The sequence below is a fragment of the Kogia breviceps genome, chromosome 15, assembly GCF_026419965.1.
Source record: "Kogia breviceps isolate mKogBre1 chromosome 15, mKogBre1 haplotype 1, whole genome shotgun sequence".
In the NCBI taxonomy this organism is placed as follows: domain Eukaryota; kingdom Metazoa; phylum Chordata; class Mammalia; order Artiodactyla; family Physeteridae; genus Kogia; species Kogia breviceps.
Window position 1 is genome coordinate 41346463 of NC_081324.1, and position 19145 is coordinate 41365607.

The following is a 19145-nucleotide window of genomic DNA, read 5'->3' on the forward strand; positions in this document are numbered from 1 at the left end:
ACTTTCAAAGTAAAGCAAAACGACCCAACAATAAAATATCTAAAAATATTTGCTAATTTGAAAGGGGTTACAGTCTTACCTTATTTTTAATCTCTTCGATCAACAGTGAAGTTTAGTATTTTTCATATATTTTTACTTTCACTTGGTTGCAAACTACCTATTTATGTCCCTTTCCCATTTTACCTCTGTCTTAGTGTTTTCACACATATTTTTCCAAGTTCTTTACAGATTAAGGTTATTGACCTATTATCTCTCATATGAATATCAGACATTTCCATTTTATGAATTATTTCTATTACGTTTTATATATACTCTTCTACATTAGGACACTGAACTTTTCCTGACAGGTATACTGTCTGCATATAATATATGCCCCATTTCTACACAGGGAGGCAATTCTGGGCTGCCTTAAACTGAGATAATGGTGTTTACCTCTTAGGACTGTTGTGAGGATTAACCGATAGATCAGATATATAATTTTCCATGCCTTGCCTATAGAAAGGGATCTTATATTTAAGGTTAGAATTACCTGTATATTTTCCTTGACTATCATTTAACCTGTCATTTTAATGACATTTTTTGATACGCAGAAATTTAAAATGTTATTGTCAAATATAACTTTTTTCTATTATGAATCTTCATTTTTATACTTATAAAACCTTTCCCTTTTACAGATCATTTAAAATTCCTCTAGGTACTTACTCAAAAGGAAAGAAAATAGATATCCATTTAAAGGATGTTCATAGTGGCTTTATTTGCAATAGTCAAAAATTGTATGAATATAACAAAACAGAAACAGACTCACAGAGATAGAGAACAAACCAGTGGTTATTGGTGGGGAGAGGGATGGGGGGAGGGTCATTATAGGGGTAGAGGATTACGAAGTACAAACTACTATGTATAAGATAAATAAGATACAAGGATGTACTGTACAGCACAGGAAATATAGCCAATATTTTATAACTTTAAATGAAGTATAATCTAGCAAATTATTGAATCACTATGTTGTACACGTGAAACTAGTATTGTATATCAACTATACGTTCAAAGAATCTGGAAACAACCCCAACATCCATCAACAGGTGAATGGATCAACAGTAAATAAACAAAGCAATAAAAAGGAATACCTTATTGGTACATTCAGCAACATGGTTGAACTTGAAAATAATTATGGTGAGTGAAAGAAACCAGAAGAAAATAGTATGCACTGTATGTTTCCACATATAAAACTCTACAAAATGCAAACTAATCTATAGTGACCAAAAGCAGATCTGTGGTTGCTTAAAAATAGGAGAGGGCTGGGAGGGTGGCATTAGCAAGAGGGTATGAAGAAACTTTTGGGGATGATAGAAATATTTACCATCTTGATTCTAGAGATGGCTTAAAAGAGATACACATTATGCCAAAACTTAACTTGTATACTTTGAACAGTGTAGTTTATTATCAATTATATCTCAATAAAGCTCTTTTTAATATTCTTCAATATTTTCTTCTAATTTCTATAATTTGAATTATTATTATAAATATTAAGTCTAATCTATTTGGAATTTATTTTGCAGTATGAATGAAGACCTCTTCCTTCTCCATAAGATTTACTGCATAATAAAAATAATCATCTTCCCTATTGCTATGTACTGCCTCATCTAGCATATATTAATACATATGTTAGTATTTGTTTATACTCCAGGATTTTGTCTATATCAACACGCTCTTTAATTATAGTTCAACTTAATTATAATGATAGCTTTATAATATATTTACTAGCTGGTAAGAAAAGCCATCCTTCATTTTAATATTCTTTTCATGCCTCACCTTAATCCTAAACAAGAGTCTCAGATCCTAGTATTACTGTCAGAAGAGAACATTTAAACCCAAAGGATTATTTTAATATAATTTTAAATACCAAAGGTGATAAATGTTGCAATTTAGAATGGCTGTTTTTCACATTTTAAGGAGAAGTACAAGCAGAAGGAAACCTAAAAAGCAGCGATATTCACTAAATAACTTCAGTTTAGCCAAATTGAAAAAAACTTGCTGACAATCATACACTCTGGCTTCATTTCTCCTGCCCAGACATTAATCATTGGTTCTCACAGAGAATTAGCCAGGGAAAGAGTATTTTTGATATCTCTGGTAGACAAGAAAGATGGTTAAACTCATGGGCAATGTTGGGTAAACGAGGGCTGTAAAGAAGATAGATGGTGAGTAACATGAAGACAAAACACATACCTAGGAATACAGCAGGATGTTGCAGCAGGAAGATAAAATTGTATGCTGTTTGGCTGTTGTGTGAATATGAGCGAGAGTAGTTTAGGGGTCTCACTATAATGTTCTTTTATAGGTTTTATGTAGGCATAAAGTATCTGCCTTGTTGCCTTTTGGTTTGGGCCATTTGAGTTATTTTAAATCTTCTCATTTAGATGTTAGAGGTTAGATCATTTTCTTAAATTCAAAAGAACTGCTTTACATATTTTTTTTTCATATTAGTTTCCCATATTGGGAATTGTAATTGCTGACTACTCGCTTCCATTCCCAAATAATCTTTTCATCAGATGTGTGAGAATCAGAATGATTACTTCTGGGGAGTTCAAAGAGACATTAATCAGGTGGTTAACACTTATTAAATACCTACTGTGTACATGAACTTGAAAGTATTGATGAAAAAGAGGATTTAATCTGAATAATCTGAACAAATGCAAGAGCTCTTCATTTATAATAGCAAGTTTCTAAAAGCAAATAGCTGAGGAAATTTTTACTTTTAAAGATGAGACGGGTTCTGAGCGAAGCAGCGTGCCTTACTAGATCAGTAAATTAAGATCCTATGCTTTCTTTGCACATGAAAATATGCTCAAACAGCTAATTATTAGAGAAATGCAAATCAAAACTACAACGAGGTATCACCTCACAATGTTCAGAGTGGCCATTGTCAAAAAGTCTACAAATAATAAATGCTGAGAGGGTGTGAAGAAAAGGGACCCCTCCTACACTGTTGGTGGGAATGTAAATTGGTGCTGCCCCTATGGAGAACGGTATGGAGTTTCCTTAAAAAACTAAAAATAGAGTTGCCATATGGTCCAGCAATCCCAATCCTGGGCATATATCTGGAAAAGACAAAAACTCTAATTAAAAAAGATACATGCATCCCAATGTTCATGGCAGCACTATTTACAATAGCCAAGACATGGAGGCAACCTAAGTGTCCACTGACGGATGGGTACATAAGATGTAACACACACACACACACACACACACACACTCACACACACACACACACACACACAATGGAACATTACTCAGCCATAAAAAAGAATGAAATAATGCCATTTTCAGCAACATGGATGGACTTAGGGTTTATCATACTAAGTGGAGTAAGTCAGACAGAGAAAGACAAATATCATATGATATCACTTATATGTGGAATCTAAAAAAATAATACAAACAAACTTGTTTATAAAACAGAAACATACGGACATAGAAAACAATCTTATGGTTACCAAAGGGGAAGGGGGGAGGGATAAATTAGGAGTTTGGGATTAACAGATAGACACTACTATATATAAAAGAGATAAACAACAAGGACCAACTGTATAGCACAGGGAACTATATTCAATACCTTGAAATAACCTATAATGGAAAAGAATCTGAAAAAGAATACATATACATGCGTGTGTGTGTATAACTGAATCACTTTGCTGTACACTTGAAACTAATGCAACATTGTAAATCAACTATAATTCAATAAAAAATTTTTAAAAAGATCTATGCTTTGCTTCCTAACTCAGTGCCTGTGAGACATACACTGAGCTTGATTCTCCTCCCCTTTCAAAAAGAAATGATGACATCATCTTCCTTGCAGGATTGTTAGGAGATTCAAATACAATGCAGTCAAAATACTTTGCAAACAGTAAATCACAATACAAAATATTAGTTATTATGGTTAATAAGAGCCTGTTACTTCTCCAGATAATAAACTACAGGTAACATTCAAAGAGATTGCTTTGGAGACCCTATGGATCACTAGCATTATCAACATACTCCTCAATAGTTGAAAGAAACTACTGCCATTTAAGCTCATGGAGAAGTAGTCAACTGGGATGGGGATGCCAAAGTAGAAGACAAACATCCAGAGAGATTTTCCCACCCCATCCCCCCAGGCCACCCTTCCCTAGTAGCAGAAAGGTGGGGGGTCCGCTGGTCTCCTTTGTCATCCTCTTACTGGGGTCGGCAGCCTGGCACACTCGCCCAATGACATCATTAGCACCAACACTCTGAGGTCACAGATAAAGATAAGGTCACCCAGCTTGAGACTCCACCCTGCCCTCTCTCTTCTGCAGTCTCCTGAATCCCTCTAAGGTCCCCACATGTCTACTGTCCTGAGCTGTGGTGTCCTCAAGCCTCCTTTGCCTTGTCTGCTGCTCATTTCTCATGTACCACCCAGAGCAGCATCACTCTCTCCAGGAATTCCAGCACAACAGGGCTGTTGTTCCTGCACTACCTGTGTCTATGATGTATAAGTATCTGTAATTCTGCATCTGTTGACATTCTACTTCAGATAGATTTCACATCACCTAATCTTCCATAACATTCTTTCGGTTCAGAGGATGAGAATCCACCTACCCCCAACTAACCCATATTATTGGGAAAAGAGATCAGAACCCAAGTTTGCACCTGACTTTGTTCTAGGGGCTGGTTGGGTTCTGCCTGGAACCACTTAGTGACCTTGAGGACTCTGTTACCAATGCATCCCCTGTGAATACGTCTTTCCAGCCTCTGGCCTGATTGCTCTTCCTGGCTGTCAACGACTCACTAGCTCCCTTAGGTTATGCAAATATCAGAGCATTTAATTCCTAACAAGATGGCAATGAACAAATTGACATATTATTGAAATACCAAGCAATAAAGGAAGGGGATTTCACTTGCTCGCTTTAATCACTCTCTGTCAAAAGGTCAGAGCTACACAGATGTGTATATGGAACATTTCTATGAGGCACATTCTTTGAGGTGAAAACCTCAACTGTGCCAGTCAAACAGATGGATAGTATTTGGGTAGAAAGAGGATTCCTCCAATTTATAATGGGCATGCTCATTAAATAAAGCTTTACTTAAACTTACATAAGAAAAATCCAAAGCTGCCCTAAAAATGTTACTATTTCTGAGTAATGTTGTATAAAACAATATAATTACCAGAACATTTTCTAAATCTTATTACATAATAATAACTGCTAACATCTTCAGGAATTTACCAAATGTCAGATACTTTATAAGCACTTTACAAGTACTGTCTCTTTACATATGATAGCTTTTACATAGATTAAGGCAAGATGGCATAGTCGTTGAACCGCACTAACTATAGCACTCTCTCTCATCAACTGTACGCCCTTGGAGAGATTACTTAACCTCTCAGACTTAATTTCTTCATCTGTAAAATAAAGATGATTAAAGTACCTGATTCATGGGGTTATTGTGAGGATTAAAGGAAAGATAATAAGTACTTATATATATTCGGTGATTTCTATGTGCTAGGTATTGTTCTCTAAATGAGGATAAATTAAAATTAAATGAGTTAAACAAAAAACATTTAGAACAGTATCTGGTGCTTAGAAAGTATTCTATTTTATTATATCAGAGAACTCACAGAACTCTAATATAATGTGCTCCTGTGTGTCTTCTAGTATGTTTGGGTTTCCCACTGTCATCCAAAATACTGGAAAGAATTCCATGATCAGCCCATTGGCCAAATGGCTACTATTCCCTCCTTACCTCCTCTGGCTGGCAGTTACCACCAAAGTCCTCCTTAATGTCAGGCTACTGTGCATCCCCTTCAGCAATACCCTCTCCTCCTCCCCCCAGCTCTTTATTTCCAAGACAACACTCCATCTCCTCCACCTTCTTTTTCTGCATTTTACCAGAATCGTAAGACTTTGGAAGAAATCAAGATTAATTTCTTGGGAAACGTGGATCTCTGATGCTGGAAGTACCAGCTTCTACTATCTTCCACCCATAGATGAACTTGGATATGCTGCCAAAAGAAAAAAAAAAATCTACCCAAATGGGGCAAAGGCAGGAGACTAATAATGTACCCAAATCAGAAATTCAAGCTGAAGACTGTTTTCACAATGATAAAGGGAACTGTCTTTTGACCTTTCTAAATGAGCTTTAATTATGTATTTTAAAAATTCTTGGATGTTGGAAAGAAAAAAAATCACTATTTGTCAATATCAAAAAAAAAACCAACAAGATTTTTATGAAAGGGAAAATTTCATGAATATAAAGTTCCCACCTTAGTTATCTTACATCTTCACATAATATTGTGATGAGCCACACATTCAACAACATAGATGATGTAGTGACACTTGCTTCCAACAGGATGATTTATGCAGGCTCATCTTGTTAGGAAAACTTGCATATTATAAAATATGCTATTTCCTTGGCCACAATAATCTTGCTCTAGTGCTGCGTACAGGAATTGACACTTTTCAGGGAGGCTTAAAAAAATAAGTCAGATGTTCTCTACCTGACTTACTGTAAAGACAGACACCAGACACAACACCTGACAAAGGAGTCAAACAATCTCCTTTTCAAGTTCCACTTCTACTTCCTTAGCTCAGAACCTCTCTTATTCTTGTTCTGGATTGTAGCATTAACAACTTCTTCACTTATTTCCATCCATCAAGTATGTCTTCCCTCTAGTTTATTTTCTGTGCTGCTGCCAGTATGAATTTCCTTAAATGTATATGGTTAACCAGATTATTCAGGATAAAGCAGTTTAAATTTCATAGAAGAGAGATAACACTCAGTATAGGTGGAGACTCAGCATGGCTGCCTCTGGCCTGAGGTCCCAGCTTGCTACTCACTGGTGATGCAGTTTTCTTATCAATAAATGAGGACGATATTTGCTTCATAGGTTGTGGTGAGAATAAAATAAAATAATGCACGAAACGTGCTTGGCCTAATGCTAAGTGTCCAGTACGTGGTTATTGTGATTGTGAAGATGATGTGATGACGATGGTGGTGATGATGATGGTGATGGTGGTGATGGTGGTGGTGATGATGGTGGTGATGGTGGTGGTGATGGTGATGGTGGTGGTGATGGTGGTGATAGTGGTGGTGGTGATGGTGGTGGTGGTGATGGTGATGGTGGTGATGGTGGTGGTGATGATGATGATGATCTGGTGATGCCTGAACATCTTTCTGAATTCTATCCTCGTTACATCTTCATGACTAGCTTACATTTCCAGAGATTTCTGATTCTCATTTCTCCCTGATTTTTCTATACTGTTCCCTCTCTATAAATTCTCCTTTCCCCAGCTTCCTATTTAATGCATATTACTGTAAAAGTTTATCCCAGTGCTTCCTTCTTCACAAAGCACTTTCTCACCCCTCCTCCATAATATCTGTTCTGTATCATATGACTCCTAATCATATTCCAAGGAAACTCTTCATCTAGGGACTCTGGAGAGACATTATCTTTTCAATGTCAAGTATAGTGTCTGATTTTAAAATAATAGAAAAAAAATATTTTGGTCTCTGCCCTCAGTTGCTGGCACAGAGCTCCTAAAATCCTTGTAATTTCCTAAGAAATTAAGAAGATAAGAACACTAGGAGCATCTTTTGTGCTAATATTTGGTTTTTGTTCCTGGTTCCTGATGCCAAGCTCCTAAGTCCTTTGGAATTTTCTAGATGATAGGAGTTTTGTTTTAATGAGGTGACTCTTGGTGGGTTCCTGGGTAGCTTTGGGATTGAGGCTGGTCACCAGAAAGACCAAGCCATGATTAGAAGCTTGGAACTTTTAGCCCCACCCCTATCCTCCAGGAGAGGAACTGGAGATTGAGTTAATGAATGATCGTGCCTACATGATGAAGCTTCCATAAAAATCCCCAAAGCATGGGGTTTGGAGAACTTCTGGGTTGGTGAACACATCCATGTGCTGGGAAGGTGCTGTATCCCAACTCCACAGGAACAGAAGTGCCTGTGCTTGGGACCCTTTTGGAGCTCACCCATGTATCTCTTCATCTGCTGGTCATCTGTATCCTTTATCATATTCTTTACTATACAATAATATTATACAATAAACCAGTAAACGTAAGTGTTTTCCTGAGTTCTGTGAGCTGATCTAGCAAACGATTGAAACTGAGGAGGCAGTTGTGGGAACCTCCCAATTTGTAGTCAGTCTGTGAGAAGCACAGGTGACAACCTGGACTTGCAACTGGCATGTGAAATGGGAGTGGGGGCAGTCTGTGCAACTGAGCCCTTACCCTGAGGGATCTGACACTGACTCCAGGCAGTTAGTCATAATTGCTTGGTGTGGAAAATCCATACATCTGGTGACAGCATATAATAGCGAAGAACAAAACTGACCCCATATTAGATCTGTTCCTTTTGCTTTAGCTTTTGTGCTTTGTTGATCTGTGCTTAGTCATGCTGGCTCTGCACCTTGCTTAAAAGAATGTTGCTTACAGCCTGAAATACACAGGATAGCCTATTCTCATGGCTCTGACCTTTAAGAGTCCATTCATATACAGATAAAAGTTGCAGAACAGAGAATAACATTTGTTTTGTTGGACGTTTACAGGAACATCTGACTTGACCTACATGGACAGCTGCAAGAACAAAGGATTCCTCCACCAAGAGGTCTGCAACCACCAACCTCACCCCTCTTTTGCCTTTCAAAGTGCTTTGCTGACACCCTTTCAAGAGTTGAGGTTTTCTTTTGGGCACAAGCCACCTGTCTCCTTGCACGGCCCTGCAATAAACCTTTCTCTGCTCCAAACTCCAATGTTTCGATTTGTTTGGCCTCACTGTGCATCGGGCACATGAGGTAAGATGTGTCATTGGTAAGAAGTGTTGTGAGTGTGGTAGTAGTGTGAGAATAAGGGAAAATAGTGCATTTTTTTCTTACACACTGAAACATATAAATTCAACCTAAGTGTTTTTTTTAATCAATGAGAAAATGAATGAACATTAGAATTCTTGAGTGAGCAAGGCTAAGGAATATTTGAGACCAAGACTTCTATGGGAAACCTTGGACTTAACAGGCTCCAGAATCAAAGTATCTCTCTGATTAGTATTTCTTTGAATGGAAGGGAAATTTCATAAAGAATATTCCCCTTTTCATCCTATGTCACCCTAATTCATCATAGACGCTTGAAATGAATCCATACATTAAATTAAATAAAAAATTAAATAATTACATAAAAAATCCTCACAGATTTGCTGTGCTTAATTCTACAGCTGCACTGTCCAAGAGAAAAGCACTTGTCAAATGTGGCTATTTAATTTAAATTACTTAGCATTAAATAAAATTAGAAATATAGTTCCTTAGTCATGCTAGTGTTATTTTGAGTGATCAGCAGCCACATGTGACTAGTAGTTACTGTACTGGACAGTGTAGACAACATTTCTAACACCACAGAAGTTTCCATTGAACAACACTCCTCTAGATTTCTGCCATCTTCACTACACCTAAATGCTAGGCTACAGTTGACATCAATTATCCTCTGCCATCCTTATATGAGCAGAAATTTCTTTTAAATGAAATTCAAGCAGTAACAATTGGGAAGTATATCTTATTCAAAATATTATGCTGTTTTCTATCAAAGTCAAGCCATTCCAGATTTCACCATCTGGCACTTTCTTTCAGTGCAATTATAAAAATGTACCCTCTCTCCCCCAATTTGATAGGGGACTTTTAATTGAAAACATCAGTTGTGAAGACAAATGCATATATGTGGATAAAGGGATTCAGGAACTTTTCTACTCTCTAACATTAGCATTTGAATAATGCCTTATATTTGTATACTTAGATTATCTCAGCTAGCCCACAGCAGGACCCAGGCATTCTGACTCTTAAGTCAAGACCCTTTTCTCTACAACATGCTGCCTATATATATTCCAACTAAAAAGAGGAGCAGTGGAGCAGGTTTGGCTCTAGGTAAGCACAGAGCCATGTCTATGACTTCTTACAGCTTTAGAGCTATCAGAGCAGAAACGAGCTGGCATGTTTGTTACATTTCTCAGATATTTTTTTTTCATAATGACTGCCCTTGTTTATACTCATAAACATCACAACAATGAAAAACCCTGTATATATGCTTGACCATTTATTGTTAGGATATTTTCCTAGTAGTAGAATTGTTGGGTCCAAGGGTGTGTAATTTTAAAATTCTTTGCTACACATTTCGAGGCTGACCCCCTCCCCAATGTGTCAATTTATACTCTCAATAGCAGCGTTTTCCACCCCTTCCTAACACTGGGTGTTATCACCCTCTCTCTTCTTCTTGCTTCTCTCTTTTAAAAATATTTGCTAAAGATTAAAATGGTATTTGTTTGTTTAATTTGTAGGTATTTTTAAAATAATAGTGAATACAACACCAAAGACATGATCCATGAAAGAAATAATTGATAAGCTGAACTTCATTAAAATTAAAAATGCTGCTCTGTGAAAGACAATATCAAGAGAATGAGAAGACCAAGCCAGAGACTGGAAGACAATATTTGCAAAAGACACATCTGATAAGGACTGTTATTCAAAATATACAAATAACTCTTAAAACTTAACAATAAGAAAACAATCTGGTTAAAATATGAGCCAATGACCTAAACAGACACCTCACCAAAAAAGATATACAGATTTCAAACAGGCATATGGAAAATGTCTACATCATATGTCATTAGGGAAATGCAAATTAAAACAATGAGATATCACTAAACACCTATTAGAATGGCTGAAGTCCAGAAAACTGACAACACTAAATGCTGGTGAGATGTGGAGCAACAGGAACTCTCATTCATTGCTGGTAGGAATTCAGAATGGTATAGCCACTTTGAAAGACAATTTGGTGGTTTCTTACAAAACTAAACATACTCTTACCATATATTCTAGTAATTGCACTCCTTGTTATTTACCCCCAAAAAGCTGAAAACTTATTTCCACACAAAAACCTGCATATAGATGTTTAGAGCAGTTTTATTTACAATTACCAAAACTTGGAAGCAACCAAAATGTCCTTCAGTAGGTGAACAAATAAACTGTGGTACATCCAGACAATGGAATATTATTCAGTGCTAAAAAAAGTGAGCTATCAAGCAATGAAAAGACATGGAGGAAACTTAAATGCATACTATAAAGTGAAAGAAACCAATATGAAAAGGTTATATACTGTATGATTCTAACCACCTGACATACTGGAAAAGGCAAAACTATAGCAAAAGTAGAAAGATCAGTTGTTTCCACGATGAGATGGGGGAGGGGTTTGTGTGTGTGGGGAGAAGAGATAACTAGGCAGAGCACCGAGGATTTTTAGAGCAGTGAAAATACTCTATATGATATTATAACAATGGATATATATATATATATATATATATATATATATATATATATATATATATATGTATCTCTCATTATACTTTGATCCAAACCCATATAATGTACACCACCAAGAGTGAACCCTAAGGTAAACTATGAACTTTGGGTGATTATTATATGTCAATGTAGGTTCACCTTTGGTAAAAAATTTTGTACCATTCTGGTGACTGGGGTTGATAATGAGGGAGGTCATGCAGGTGTGGGGACAGAGAGTATATGGGAAATCTCTGTACCGCCCCCCTCAATTTTGTTGCAAACCTAAAACTGCACTAAAAAAAGGTCTTAAAAAATTAGTGCATAGCCAGGACATGGAAGCAACCTCAGTGTCCATCAACAGATGAATGGATAAATTATTCAGCCATAGAAAGAAACAAATTGAGTTATTTGTAGTGAGGTGGATGGACCTAGAGTCTGTCATACAGAGTGAAGTAAGTCAGAAAGAGAAAAACAAATACCGTATGCTAACACATATATATGGAATCTAAGGAAAAAAAAAAAAAGGTCATGAAGAACCTAGGGGTAAGACGGGAATAAAGACACAGACCTACTAGAGAATGGACTTGAGGATATGGGGAGGGGGAAGGGTAAGCTGTGACAAAGTGAGAGAGTGGCATGGACATATATACACTACCAAACGTAAAATAGATAGCTAGTGGGAAGCAACTGCATAGCACAGGGAGATCAGCTTGGTGGTTTGTGACAACCTAGATGGGTGGGATAGGGAGGGTGGGAGGGAGTGAGACGCAAGAGGGAAGAGATATGGGAACATATGTATATGTATAACTGATTCACTTTGTTATAAAGCAGAAACTAACACACCATTGTAAAGCAATTATACTCCAATAAAGATGTTAAAAAAAAAAAAAAAAAGAAGAGAGCTGGGCATTAAGCCTTGGTAGACTCCAATAAATGCTGAGGAGGAGAAATCAACAATGGAGGCTCTGAACAAATGGTCTATGAGGTAGAAGGAAAATCAAAGAGATATGATGCCCTTAAAGCCAAGTGAATAAATATTTCAAGAAAGAGGAAATGATCAACTGTGTCAAACACTGCTGGCAGTTAACAAGATGAAACTGAAAAATAATCATTGGACCTTGAAACATGAAGATTGATTACTTTGCCAAAGTTATAAAGCCTGAATGGAGTGAATATAAGAGGGCATATGAGGATAGGAAATAAAATAGAGATAATAGACAACTCTTTTGAGGAGTTTTGCAGTACGGTGGAACTGAGAAATAAAGAAGCTTTTGCAAGGGGAAAAAGTTAGTGCTGTTCTCTTTCTTATTGATTTATGAGATTTCATTATATATTACAGATATCACCTTTTCTCTTTCATATGTGTTGCAAATATTGATTCTAGTTTGCTATTTGACTTTTAGTTTTGCTTATAGCATTTTCCAGAAGTAATAAGTTTTCATATAACCATTCCTTTATGGTTTCTGCCTTTGAAGGCATACTGCTCTATCTCAAGTTCTATATTTTCTTCTACTACTTTGATGGATCCACATTTTATATTGGAATTACTAATCCATCTGCTATTTTTTTTCATGTGAGGGTAGGTAGAGGCAAGTGGTTTTTCTAAGTATAATTTTTTCCCAAACAAACCCAAATTAGTAAGTTTCAGACATGAAATATCATTGATATTTAAAACAAATAATTAAAAATTTAAAAGATAATTAAGATATTTATATTGTGTCAAGAGCGAACATTTTATAATGTAAGTGCCAGGTAGAGGGGAATAATAATAATAATATCACTCTAAAATGTATCAAGCTAATATTATCATAAAAGTGAAACCAGTTGATTGTACCATTTTATATATTAAAAATGTAACAAATCGTTCATTCCTGGCAATGCACTTACTCTTTTCCTATCAGATACTGGCCCACACATTGTACAATTATTGGTGAGTTTAATCTTTATTGATGGAAGCCTCTATTGCTTATTGAACAAAGTCAACATCTTTTATAATAAACTCTGAGAAGAACATAACAAGCACTATTGTTAGTGATTTGTAAATGCTATTAATGGAATTAATGAAAATTGGGAGGAAATATCAGAAAATCATACCACCTATTAGAAATTTTCCATTTCTTTCTAAAAAACATTGGCCTTTGACTACATACAGAGCTTACAGCTTTCTAATGAAGTCTGTCTTTCTCTCTGAATTAACCATTATTGCCATTATAATCACCATCATGATCATGATACAACTACTCTTTTTTTCATTTGAAACATTTAAGAATATTTTAAAAGAGTCCAATTTTTTCATACAAAAAACCACATGGTTGTCAATAATAAAATCCACTTTAATGAAGTCATAGGTTTAAAAATAGCAACACCTAAAAGTAGAATATCTAGCTGATACTGAGTCATCATTCATTGGCTTGATCTTCATCTATTTCAGAAACATTGCCTTGGGGTGGAAAAATTATCATTAGTTTTGTTGAAGAGGCTATAATAGTCAATATGATTCTTCTTTACCATGACTGTTGAACATCCATCTCCTTAATAGAGGTAAATGTTTGCAGATAATTAGCTATTTGTCTGCAAGGCTAGGGAACTCTAGAAATTAGAGCTAAAATGTTAAGAAATAATCCCAATCTTTCAAAATTAACAATAAAGCATGATTTAAACAAGAGTTGACAAAAATGATTCAATCAAAACATCTTTGCAAAATTTCTAATTTAAAGCAAGAACATCAAAAGTCATTTCTCTTCTTAAGACTATAAAGTATTCCATACAGCCATTATGGAAAACAGTGTGGAGGCTTCTATAAAAACTCAAAATAGAGCTACCGTATAATCCAGCAATCCATCTTCTGAGTATATACCCAAAGGAAATTAAATCAGTACTGGAAGAGATATCTGTGTTCCCACATTCATTGTAGCATTAATGGTGATAACCAAGATATGGAAACAATCTAAGTGTCAGTCAGCAGATGAATAGATAAAGAAATTGTGGCATATACATACAATGGAATACTATTCAGCCTTAAAAAAGAGTAAGATTCTGCCACTTGCAACAAAACAGATGAACCTGGAAGACACTATACTAATGAAATAAGGCAGACATAGAAAGAAAACTACTGTATGATCTCACTTATATGTGGAATCTAAACAAGGTCAATACATAGAAGCAGAGGTTAGAATGATGGCTACCAGGGGATATGGGGTGAGGGAAACAGGGAGATGTTGGTCAAAGGGTATGAAGTTGCACTTATGTAGGATGAACTAGTCTAGAGATCTAATGTACAGCCTGGTGACTAGAGTTAATAATTCTGTATATTGTATAACACAACTTTGCTAATAGATTTCAGGTGCTCTCATCACACACACAAAATGGTAACTATTTGAGAAGATATGTTAATTAACTTGACTGTAGTAATCATTTCACTACATACATGTATATCAAATCATGTTGTATACCTTAAATACATACAATTCTTATTAAAAAATAAAATTTAAAAGGAGCTATCTTATGGACCTCTCAGTTATGATAACCTTAAAAATGGACATGTGCATATGGTCTAGTGTCAAGTGTATAAAAATCACAAAAATTGGGTATATATTGATTTTTATACACTTCTAGCTCTAATGCCTAAGCTAGCTGATATCTTAGCCCAAAACAGGAAGGACTGAAACATATTCAGCTATAGGAATTTGTTTTCATTTCAATTAATAGAAAGGAACTATTCATGCCTTATCACATACTTGAAACAGGGAAAAGTGGAATGCTAGTATTTCTTGCTAACTTCACCTCATCCACACTATACTTTCTCTCTTTTTTTGTGTATAGAGGTTTAACCCATTCCAATACTGAGAGAAAGAAGAAAGCTTGGTTAAGAGATCATTCACACTTTTAGCTTTACCTTTTGCCTATTTTTCTTTTCTTGTGTCTTCTCTCTGTGTCTCTCTGCGCCTTTCTCTCTCTTTCTACCTCAGGTACTGCCAATACCTTGTGAGAATTTCACAATTTAAAATATTTTACCAGGTACCATCTTTCACCACTTCTTGGTAATTTCCTATTTTTAAGTAATAACAACTTAGGCTTGTGAAAATATTTTGGAGGACATGTTCATAGCTTGTTCTGTATTCAAAGCAACAAAGGGAAAAAAGAAAGAGTGAATTTGGATACAAGCATGGACATTTTACAAATGTTACAAATGTGCTATTATAATGCTTTTGATATTTGTTACCATGGAAATACTTCCCCTTATTTGAAATCATGGCAAAAAATTGTTTTGAATAATTATGGTCAAATTTAGAAGATGGCCTGAATGTATGAAAACTAGAGAGACTAAGAAAATAGCAATGAAAATCACAGAGCATAAACGAATTTTAAAAAATCTAAGTGTTCCTTTTGAAAAAAGAGTGGTATAGGACTAACCTTGGAATAATTTATTGGCTTTTATCCTAATAGGTGCCAATTAGTGGCAAATAAATTGCTTTTAGCTAAGAAAGTATTTTTCAAAAGTACTTTTCAAGCCTCTCCTATAAGAAAACACTCCAGTGAATACCCTTGAATAACGGTGGGTTCTGCTAGTGTTTTAGTTAGGTTTTGTCTCTGAAGCTCCCAAGACAACTTTGTTCAAGGAGGAGAAAAGTTGCCTAGGTTAGCCCTTAACTAAAAAATGAAAGTAAATCCTAATGTCTTATGAGAAAGCTAAACATCAAACATCAGCAGAAAGCAGGAACAAGAAATCAAAACAAGTTATTCATAAATTTTCTTCTTCTTTAACTTGCTCCGCACATACCAAAGCCTCCCCTTTTGAAGCAAGCTGCTAGGGTGATACGTAAACAACGCAATGAGGAGTCGCCTGTGCTCTGGGAACTGATGCTTCACGGAGCCACACTGAATTGTTTACATTCGGCTCTTACCAGCCTCTAAGCAAAAGAGTTCATTTTCTACTACCCCGTATCGTATTTACTTCTATTTTCAAATCCCCTAAGACACATATGACCACAGTGTCTGAAAGAATGGAATATTAATGGAAAAAAAATACGTTGTAAAAATTACAGATAAAACCGAACTCTTCGTGTTGGATAAGGTTGGTAGTAATAGAAAGAAAGAGGCATGGAAGCCCAGATAGAATAAATACACTGAATAACATGCTGGAGAACTTGGTCTTACGGCTTCATTTAATATAAGAGACAAGCAGCTTTGGATCCATGCCACTAATAAGGTGTCCTCTAAGAAAAGTGGACCGTTTTCAAAGAAGAAAACAAGGAAGCACTTTTCCCAGGTTTACATTGATCCAAAGATGCTATTTATTGCATTCTTATGACTTCCTTTCCAGTTTTCTTTCTTTGACTTGCATGCACACCCTCACCCGTAATACCATAGAACTATACAAATTCACAATGTTTCAGACTTTCAAATTAAAAACAGATGAAATCGGAGGTGGGGGAGTTGGGGTATGGAGACAGGAGAAATTTGTCCTGTGCCCATGTGGGGGGCGGGTGACAGTGAAATTCCACCCGGCAAGTTATGCCACTGCAACAGAAGAAGTAAGAGGAGGTCAGTTTCATAGATTCAACTGAACCTTACCTGGTTTTGTAGTTAAATGCAGCAACATGCCCCTAATTCTTCCTCTAAAGTACTACATATGCTGAAAGCTAGATTATTTGACCTTACACATTTCCACAGAAGAAACTCCAAAGTAACCTTTAACTTCAATAAAACGCTGTGTTCATTCTTCCCCTGTGCTCAACACACAGCAATCTAATACACCTCATCATGTGGTCCGTTACCATGGTAGCAATGAATCCAGCTGCTGAAATACAAAAGACTGACAAAAAGTTGCTTTTTTCCCCTCCACCCACCCTGACAAAGTCAGGTTTTTTTTTTCCTGTATGACGAGTCTAATTTGAATATGTTTCAGTTGCTGACTCAACTTCATGAACAAGGAAAATAGAAAAAGAAAAATGAATAACAGAGATGTAAGAATAAATGGGCTCCCAGGACATTTAAACCAACTAGTGAAATACCTATATGCACTTTTAAGTTGCCACTAATCCCTTGAAATACTGATCATTATCTACTACTTCTGCTGACCAAATATTTTGAAGTGCCAGTTACTAACTCATTGGAAATGCAGCATTAATCTCACTGCATCTTTAAAAATATTTTTAAAAATACATGAAATGACTCAATAAACACAGACACTGAAAAACACTACATCATTATATGAAGGGCTAGTCTCAAAGTATTTTTCTAGGGCAAACTTTTAATCACAGTTCAGAGGTGGGAGGTAAAATTCTTCATTTTCTTCTCATCAAAACCCTGTGTTTAACTGTTACTTAAACAGATTAGATTTCAGTTGTATTTAAAATGCTCATAGATTTGAATCTATGAGCCTAATCCGCCTACTAGAATCAATCAAACTATATCTGGGGGCTCTATATTAAAAATAGAGATCTAGGTGTTGGGACAATATCAACTCTGAACAATCCTGGGATCCCCAAACCAATGGCTACATAATTAAGATTTAAGGAATCACGTCCATTTTATTCCCAATACTTTAGGAAGGCTGATGGGAGGAGTCCTGGGTGACTGGGGCTTCACCTTATTTCAGCTGCTGTTCCTCCGTCCCACCATGGGGCTCTGTCCTCCAGCCAGCGACTGCTTTGTCCCTCAGGCCTTGCACTGCCACCCTGCTGCTTCCACAGTCTTGCTTACTTCCCAAATTTAGCTCATATTTCATAATAATGTGTTTATATACCTAACTTCTCTCTTTAGATATGGACTCTCCTAGGAAGGGAGATGTCTTATCTTTCTACACCAAGTAATCAGCAACAGTTTTGGTCCAACGGAGGGCTCAGGGGCTATTTCTTATTTATTTATTTTTTAAAATTATAGTTGATTTACAATGTTGTGTTAGTTTCTCATGTACAGCAAGGTGATTCAGTTTTTAATATGCATAAAAAATAAATATATCTATATAAATATATATATTCTTTTTCATATTCTTTTCCATTATGGCTTATTGCAGGACACTGAATATAGTTCCCTGGGCTATACAGTAAGACTTTGTTGTTTTTCTATGTTTATCTATTTTAAATATAGTAGTTTGTAGTTGCTAATTCCAAACTCCTAATTTATCCCTCCCCCACACCCCTTCCTCTTTGGAACCATAAGTTTGTTTTCTGTGTCTGTGAGTCTGTTTCTGTTTTGTCAATAAGTTCATTTGTGTCATATTTTAGATTCCACATATAAGTGATATCATATGGTATTTGTCTTTCTTTTTCTGACTTATTTCACATAGTATGATAATCTCTAGGTCCATCCATGTTTCTGCAAATGGCATTATTTCATTCTTTTTTTATGGCTGAGTAATGTTCCATTGTATATATAGCACATCTTCTTTATCCATTCATCTGTCTATGGACATTTACTTTGCTCCCATGTTTTGGCTATTGTAAATAGTTCTGCTATGAACATTGGGGTTCATATCTTTTTGAAGTAGAGTTTTTTCTACTTCAAGATACTTTTTGTATCTTTTTGAAGTAGAGTTTTCTTCAGATATATGCCCAGGAGTGGGATTGCTGGATCATATGGTAGCTCTATTTTTAGTTTTTTAAGGAACCTCCATCCTGTTCTCCATAGTGGCTGCACCCATTTACATTCCCATCAACAGTGCAGGAGGGTTCCCTTTTCTCCACATCCTCTCCAGCATTTATTATTTGTAGACTTTTTGATGATGGCCATTCTGACTGTTGTGAGGTGGTACCTCATTGTAGTTTTGATTTTCATTTCTCTAATAATTAGCAATGTTGAG

The 19145-nt window shown here is 35.9% G+C and overlaps 1 protein-coding gene across 44 annotated transcripts in view; it reads right to left on the reverse strand.

Annotated features, from left to right (window-relative positions):
* Positions 1-19145, reverse strand: part of DTNA (dystrobrevin alpha) — a 395521-nt gene that overhangs the window by 163572 nt on the left and 212804 nt on the right. For 2 of the 44 annotated variants that reach the window (XM_067015467.1, XM_067015502.1), the window contains exons 1-2: positions 16916-17136; positions 15237-15454 (exon numbers count right to left, since the gene is read on the reverse strand). The exons of 39 other annotated variants lie outside the window; for them this stretch is intronic. The gene's annotated coding sequence lies outside the window, so the exon portion shown is untranslated. Of the gene's footprint in view, positions 1-15236; positions 15455-16915; positions 17137-19145 lie in introns of those variants that run through there. 3 more of the 44 variants (XM_067015486.1, XM_067015466.1, XM_059041347.2) reach the window with 3 other exon arrangements.